The 8619-nt window shown below is 38.6% G+C and overlaps 1 non-coding gene across 1 annotated transcript; it reads left to right on the top strand.

Moving 5' to 3' along the window:
• The first annotated feature begins 343 nt into the window (after nucleotides 1–343).
• On the top strand, nucleotides 344–448 carry LOC126019480 (small nucleolar RNA U13). The gene has a single exon (XR_007499167.1). It is a non-coding gene; the product is annotated as a small nucleolar RNA U13 (small nucleolar RNA).
• Nucleotides 449–8619: the final 8171 nt, after the last annotated feature.

Raw genomic sequence — 8619 nt, 5'->3', positions numbered from 1 at the left:
AAAGTGGATGGGACCCAGGAGCCAAGCAATCTCAAGAGCATAGAGTGGAAATAGAAAATGGTCAGTACTAAATACCCAAACCAATGTCAATGACAGTAGAATTAAAAGACCCAAATTATAACAAGCTATACACAAAATAGCTTTGTTACACTAATAGTCTAGGGGGCTAACGGTGGAGGTACAAGATACATGCTGGAAACTCTGTTGGAGAGAGGTCAACACTGGTGGTAGGAATGGCCTTAATTCACTGTCACTATGTCATTGAAATACAACTGTGAAAGACTTATAAAATAATTATGTAAGAATAATAAATTATATTTTCTATCTAAAACAAGCAAAGAAGATCCTTTTCCAGTTCATAAGCATGATGATCGGGTTTTCACACGCCTGTGTGATATGTGCCTCCCTTCCAACTTTGTTACAACATCGGCACATCACCCTTCTGACATGAAGAAAAATAAATAGAAAGAAAGAAAGAAAGAAAGAAGAAAGAAAGAAAGAAAGAAAGAAAGAAAGAAAGAAAAAGAAAGAAAGAAAGAAAGAAAGAAAGAAAGAAAGAAAGAAAGAAAGAAAGAAAGAAAGAAAGAAAGAAAGAAAGAAAGAAGAGAGAGAACGAAAAAAGAAAGAAAGAGAAAGAAGAGAGAAAGAAGAAAGAAGAGAAAGAAAGAAGAAAGAAAGAAAGAAAAGAAAGAAAGAAAGAAAGAAAGAAAGAAAGAAAAGAGAAAGAAAGAAAAGAAAGAAAGAAAGAAAGAAAGAAAACAAGCAAAGAATTGAATAACAAACTATAGATTTTTTTCCTGATTGGGATTCTCTGAGATACAAGAATTTGTGACCTGATGCTTGTCAATGTCTAGAAAAATGTTAAAAGGTATTTATTTCAAATATGCTTCAGTGCCTTTCTTTATTCTCCTCTTGATATTCTCATTAGATATATGTTACAACTTTGGCATCATTTCACAGCTCTTAAAGATCAAATTCGTATTTTCAACTTTTTCGTCTCTTTTGCTTTCTAATTTGTAAAACTGTCGATTAAATATATCTTGAGGGTCACCAACTCACTGTCTAGTCTAAGGAATGAATAAAAATAATAATTTTATTTTATCCATTTATTTTTATTATATAATTTTCTTTATTTGTATCCATTTATGTGCACATTGCCTATGCACCTTTGCAAATTGTATCCACTATTTTAATTTAAATAATTTTAATTTATAGCACAGCTATCTTACTATCACTATAGGCTCACTTGGCTTTGCATGGATGCCCAGAAACACCATTGGAAGACTACCCAACAATCACAGGGAAGATGACCAGAGAAGATTAGTTTAGACATAAAGATAGGAATAAAATCATACCAAATGTTGAAAACATCTCATGACAGTTTGATACCCAAGTGATTACACACACCCTTTGCCAGTAGAGAAGCACAGTACAGGAAATTACAGTGGATGAAGAACTTGATAAGCCTCACTTCAGTAACACTCCCTTTCCTGCAAGTTCATCTCTAGAGCAAAGAAATATTCTTTAGTAGCTATCAGTCCCAGGAGATTCTTCCCAACATCGAGCTCAAGTGTTTGCTTACTCTGGACAAAAGGAGAGAAGGTATGTTTAATCAATTATTTATTTACAAAGCTGCTATTGTAATTTTCCTTTAAATGCATATACACATAAATTCATCATTGTATTGAGTATCCAGTGCTCCAGAGGGAACTCTACAGAAAAAAAAAAGAAAAAAAAAAAAACAAGACTTCTGCTTATTAACTTAGGGCTCTCACAAGTCCAACTGTGAGAGATGTGAATTGATAAATGCATCATGTCCCTCTTACGGAACTACCTTTCATTCTTCCTTTCATAACACACATACAACTCTGTTGCAGAAATGAGAAATGAGTTTCTTCTTAATTTAGGTAGTAAGGTAGAGCAAATATATAGCAAACTTTGGGGGGGGGGGTTGGGGTCACACCTGGTAACGCTCAGGGGTTACTCCTTGCTATGAGTTCAGAAATCGCTCCTGGCTTGGGGGACCATATGGGATGCCAGGGATCGAACCCAGGTCTGTCCTGGGTCAGCCACATGCAAGGCAAACACCCTACCACTGTGCTATCGCTCCAGCTTCATAACAAACTTAAAGTACTCTTTTTCAGCTCTTGGAAACTGTATTTCAGAGATACAATTGGATAACTGTTGTTTACTCACTGGACAATTGACCTATATATACATGTTTAAAGATGGTTACATAGGATGGTGATCACAACTTTCTAAAAGAAGGTGGCATTGGGGATACTTAATTAAGGATACTAAGGGTATGAGGTGCAGGGGCGGGAAATAAAAGGATACTAGGAATAGGGGCCGGAGAGATAGCATGGAGGTTAGGTGATTGCCTTGCATGAAGAAGGACGGTGGTTCGAATGCCGGCATCCCATATGGTCCCCCGAGCCTGCCGGGAGTGATTTCTGAGCGTAGAGCCAGGAGGAACCCTGAGCGCTGCCAGGTGTGACACACACCCCAAAAATAAAAAATTAAAAACAAAGGATACTAGGAATAAAGGCAACAGTATAGAAATGCTAGAACTTAGTAAAGGCTTAGGGTGCAGCTGTTAGTGAGGCTGTGGGTAAGAAAGAAACAGCCAATGGGATGAGGGTGTTTATATCCTTGGATAGCCACTGCCAACTCAGTCTAGCAGAGAAAAAGACAGGAAGATAAGATCTTCTCCTCTTGCTGTCCCACTACTCTCAGGATTTCCATTGACTGGAAGCATCCAGGAGACAAAGGGAGAGCAGAGTCATATGGAACAGAGATAGAAAGCTCATATGTCGCAGGTGAATAGTCAAGATGGAAATAGGGAACAGAGGGGAGAAAGAAGGAATTCTTGGGAAGTTGGTTAAAGGAACCAAGCACTCTGGTGGTGGATGTGCTATTAGGAAGATGCTTGCATGAAACTATCACTAAAAATATTGTAAATCACAGTGCCTTGATAAAGATTGTTGATGTGTGACAGTTGGACTTGGACATGCCCTTTGGATAATCCCACTTTAATGACAGTTGAACCTGGACATGCCTCCTTGTCATACTGGATATAAAAGGAAAAAGTTGGACCAGACCAGTGCCTGCTGGTCCATGGAGGAAGAGGACAGAGATAAACCATCAGTTTCAAAAGATGGTAAAGACAAAGATAAAGATGATATTTGATGGCAAATTAATAGTTCTTATAGTTATTTATAGTTATTTACTGAGATATTATGCCCAAGTGATTGGCTCAATTTCTCATTCTTTGTCCTCTATTGATTTGTTTGCAACTCTCTAATATCTCCTCTTTAGTATAATCTCTCACACTTATCACAAATGCTTTAAAAATACAAAGGAATATTTATAGTAGAGCTATATGAGTATTTATAAGTATTTTATTTGTAAAGTTTTGTCAACTCTAAAAAGTTATCTATTATAGCAATGACTTGAATAATAAGTTATAAAAACTAGGCAGGACACCAAGGCATCACACACCAGAATGCATCCAACTTCCAAGTTTCCAAGGTGACTTATTCCACAATGACTCCATATAGGAAGAAATTTTTCAGGGAAAAAAAAAAAAGAAGAAATGCTGGTGCCCCACTTCTCCTTACCTCCAACCGTCAGAAAACAGTTCATGATGACATTTCAGCATCAAGGAAGACTGGAAAATTAAGCCCAATTCTAATCTCAAAATTATGGTTGTTGGGAGAGTATAAAGGCTATTAGGCTTCAGGAGGGAGTAGCAGTCTCACCACCTTGGTTTTCCCAGGTGTTTTCATGGAGATTTCTAGTAAGTTTAGTAAATTTACAAAATGGTGAACAATATGGAAGCAAACAACAAGGAAGCCTCAAATGGAGGAAATGGAACTTACTAGTACCATAATCTAACAAAATAACCTTAATTGCTCCTATGTTAAATCAAGATAATGCAATAGACTGGAATAGAATGATATCATAGTAAATTGGAAAAAAAAAAAAAGGTAGGATGGAAACAAAGAATCTGAGAATTAGTTAGCAGTTCATGCTACAATAGGATGCATGCCACCCTGTGGGGGCAGTGTTAGGAGATAAGACAACTATGGCTACAACTATGGTGGAAAGAAGTGTTTAACTGGGAGAAGGTGAGCTAAAAGATAAAAGTTAAGTTAAAGTGTTATTATGAAACTGTAAATTACAGTGCCAAAGTTATTTTTTAATATTTTTAATATTTTGGGGGATCTAGGGAGACACCCCAGCAGCACTAAGGGGTTACTCCTGGCTCTGTGCTCAGAAATCACTCCTGGCTAACACCATGCTCAAAGGTCAAATGCGGTAGCAAGTCAGCCCCTGAAGAGGTTGACTGATGGTGGGATGGAGGATGACGCCTTTCTCTTCCAGCTCGGAGCACGCGTCTGCCACCCTGTCTAGCCGACGGTTCTGAGGTGAAACGGCGAGTAAACAGCTCGCAGACAGTCAGGCTCGTGGAAATATTCGCTTTATTCGGTCCAAAGACTCAGCTTCAGTTCCAGCCAAAAAGCCTCGGCCTTCCACAGACCCCTGTTTTTATCCCCCAGAGTCAGGTACCACCCAATGGTGGGATCAGATACCAACCAATGGTGGAAGCAGAATCAGGTACTACCCTAGAGTGGGGGCAGAATGCCAGGTCACACCCTAGGGTAGGGCACAATCACCAGTTTAGGGTGAGTAACATAGTAATCCCCCAAAATATTTACATACACAACAAAATGCAAATAGATTAAAGACCTTGATATCAGATATGAAACCATAAGGTACCATATTTTCCGGCATATAAGACTTTTAAACCATGAAAAACTTCTTAAACGTCAGGAGTCATCTTATACACCAGTATATGGCATGCTGAAACTTACTCCAGCTTCAGGGACGAGTGATCCTCCCTCCTCTTACAGCTGCATCCCATCCAGCTGCCAGACGTCATCACTCAGTCCTCTGCTTGTCCTGATTAATCATTTAGGGCACATAAAGGAGCTGAGTTACCCAGCGCTGCATCCCATCCAGCTGCCCGGTGCTATCACTGGTATGCGGCTTTCTTGTACTCAGTCCTCTGTTCAGCTTTTATGGGACACAGAGGAGGTGATCTGTCTCTCTCTAGCTGTCCAATTAATCACTGCACCCCAGCCAGCTGCTCTTGGAGGAGCCCCCTTTCCCTGTTCTCAATGTAGATCACAATTAAAAAAATCACAGTCCCTGTATCTCCTAGCCAAGGGAATTCCCTTTATAATCCCCAATATATAATATATAATATAATGCCCAATAGTTACTCTGCCTATACAGGGGAAGAAAAAAAGCAGCACAAAATAATCCTTTTATCCATATATATATATATATATATTATATATATATATAATATATATATATATATATATGTATATATATACACATATATATACATATATATATTGACTTCTTTGTTTTGGTGTAGATATTGAAGTTGATGTCTCCAATTTTATTTTATTTTATCTTTATCTTTCTTTATGCACTCCGGCATGGTTTTATTTCAGGGCTGAGACTATTGTGCGGTGCTTGTCTTTATTGCTGAAGTGCTCACTGGATATTTTTTTTTGATATTTCTTTTTGTATTGTTGTGGTGTTTCAATTACCTTTATCTTGTCTTCTCTGAAACTGAGGTTGAAAGCCTCTAAAAGGGCTCCACCCATTTTCAGCTTATTTTATTTTTTTACCCCATTCTATTGCTTTTTTTTTCCTTCAAACAAAACCACATAACTTGAACTATCTAGCTCTGCCTCTCAAATAGAGGGGGAAAAGGGAAGGGTACCAGGACCAAACAGATATATGATCACTAGTAGTAAGCTAGACACAGAGGGAACCACTTACTCTAGCAGCCCCGGGAGTGATGGTGAGTTGCAGGAAGGGAACGGGGGTGGAGAGAGGACAAATTTGGTGATGGGAAGTCCTCTGATTCAATGTTAATATGTACCTAAAATACTACTGTGAAAGATATGTAAGCCAATATGGTCAAAATAAAAATTTAAAAAAAATCACAGTCACTCACTACAAATGACAAATGTAAAATTGATTGCTGGCACTCCAAAGTCTAGCTTTATTAAACATATACTGTTAACCTTTGGGAGTTCTACTCTTTTTCTCTTATGTTTTTTTAATTTCCATTTGGTGTGCATTAAAAGTCTTATATGGCGAATAAAGCCCAAACCCTATATTTTAACAAGAAAAGTAGGGAATCATCTTATACTCCCAGTTGTCTTATATGCCAGAAAGCATGATGTATAGAATATCACGTCAGTAAAACACTCGATGACATTGAGACTAAAGACATCTTCAAGGAGGAAACATCACTTTCCAAACAAGTGGAAGTGAAGATAAACAGATGGAACTATATTAAGATGAGAAGATTCTGCACCCCAAAGGAAATAGTAACTAGTATACAAAAGCTACCCACAGAATGGGAAAAGCTATTCACCCAATACCCCATCAGATAAGGGGCTAATATCAAATATATACAAGGTCATGACAGAACTTAACAAGAAAAAAATCTAACCCCATCAAAAGATGGGGAGAAGAAATTAACAGACAATTTCTCAAAGAAGAAATACAAATGGCCAAAATGCACATGAAAAAATGCTCCACATCACTAATCATCAGGGAGATACAAATCAAAACTACAATGAGGTACCATCTCACACCACAGAGAATAGCACATATCACAAAGAACAAGACCAATCAGTGCTGGTGGGGATGTGGAGAGAAAGAAACTCTCATTCACTGCTGGTGGAAATATTGCTAGTCCAGCCTTTATGGAAAACAATATGGAGATTCCTCAAAAAACTGGAAAGTGAGCTCCCATATGATCCAGCTATACCACTCCTAGGAATATACCCTAGGAGCACAAAAATCCAATACAAAAATCTCCTCCTCACACCTATATTAATCGTAATGCTATTTACAATAACCAGACTCTGGAAACAACCAAGATGCCCTTCAACAGATGAATGGCTAAAGAAACTGTGGTACATCTAAACAATGGAATATTATGCAGCTGTCAGGAGAGATGAGTCATGAAATTTTTCTATACATGGATGAACATGGAAACTATCATGCTGAGTGAAATAAGTCAAAGGAAGAGATAGACACACAGAATAGTCTCACTGATCTATGGATTTAAAAAAAAAAAAAGACATTATTGTAATAATGCCCAGAGACAATAAAGATGAGGACTGGAAGGACTGACTCAGGATATGAAGCTCACTACAAAGAGTGCATTTAGAGAAATAACTACAACTTCACTGACAACTACCATAACAATGTCAATGAATGAGAGAAGTAAAATGCCTGTCTCAAATACAGGCAGGGGTGAGGGAGAAGGGAGATGGGGAACATTGTGATGGTAATGTTGCATTGGTGAAGGGGGAGTGTTCTTTTTATGACTGAAATCCAACTACAATCATGTTTGTAATCATGGTGCTTAAATAAAAATATTATAAAAATAAAAGTTAAAAAATAAAATTTACAGTCATGTACTTTCTCTATAAAGAAAAAATTAAATAACTCCTGGCACACACGGGGACTATATGAGATGGCGGGATCTAACACAGGTCAGCTGCATACAGTCAAATGCCCTACCTGCTGTGCTATCGTTCTAGCCCTTGCCAAATTTTATTTTTTAAAAAATAAAGCAATATCAGTGGCTAGTGCCACAGAAGCAGCAGACGGAATCTTGGAGACGACAAGCCACCTAGAGTGAAATTCCCAAAGTCCCCAAGCCCAGAGATTTGCCCAACTCCTGGAGAGGAAGCAGCAACCATCGCCAGATCAAAAATTAAGCTTCGGCTCTTGCACATGGCCGACCTGGGACAGATCTGGGCTTAATCCCAGGCATCCCATATGGTCCCCTGAGTCTGCCAGGAGCGATTTCTGAGTGTAAAAAAAAAAAAAATTAAGCTCCTAGGGAGATCGCTGGAGAAAGCGGTGGTGATGGCAATGATTGAGTGAGAGGTGCCCTAACATTGTTCCAACTTTGTCCTGGTAGACTGGAGCATTGGTACGCCTCACAGGTCCCACCGCAGAGGCCAAGCTCACGGGTCTCGCAGGTCACAGACATTAAAGTGCAGTTGAGGGCCCGGAGAAATAGCACAGCGGTGTTTGCCTTGCAAGCAGCCGATCCAGGACCAAAGGTGGTTGGTTCGAATCCCGGTGTCCCATATGGTCCCCCGTGCTTGCCAGGAGCTATTTTGAGCAGACAGCCAGGAGTAACCCCCTGAGTACCGCCGGGTGGTGGCCCAAAAACAAAAACAAAACAAAAAAAAAATTCAGTTGAGGTCATAGCAATTAAGGAAAAAGATATCAAGAGCATCAACATATGAAGGAAGAAGTGAAGCTCTTGCTCTTTGCAGATGACATGCAACTAGTTTCCAGAAAACCCTAAAAGATTCACAAGAAAAATTCTAGAAACAGTAGTACTTTTTATAGTAAAGTGGTCTGCTAAAAAATTACATGCAAAAATTAACACACTACAAAACTAACATGCAAAACTCCATGGCTTTTCTATACACAAATAAAGAAATAAAAGAAATAAATAATTCCATTCACAATTGTGCCTCAGAAAATCAATTACTT

Source organism: Suncus etruscus, chromosome 9 (genome assembly GCF_024139225.1).
Source record: "Suncus etruscus isolate mSunEtr1 chromosome 9, mSunEtr1.pri.cur, whole genome shotgun sequence".
In the NCBI taxonomy this organism is placed as follows: Eukaryota; Metazoa; Chordata; class Mammalia; order Eulipotyphla; family Soricidae; genus Suncus; species Suncus etruscus.
The sequence above is the reverse complement of the archived record's forward strand: the minus strand, read 5'-3'. Positions and strand labels throughout refer to the sequence as shown.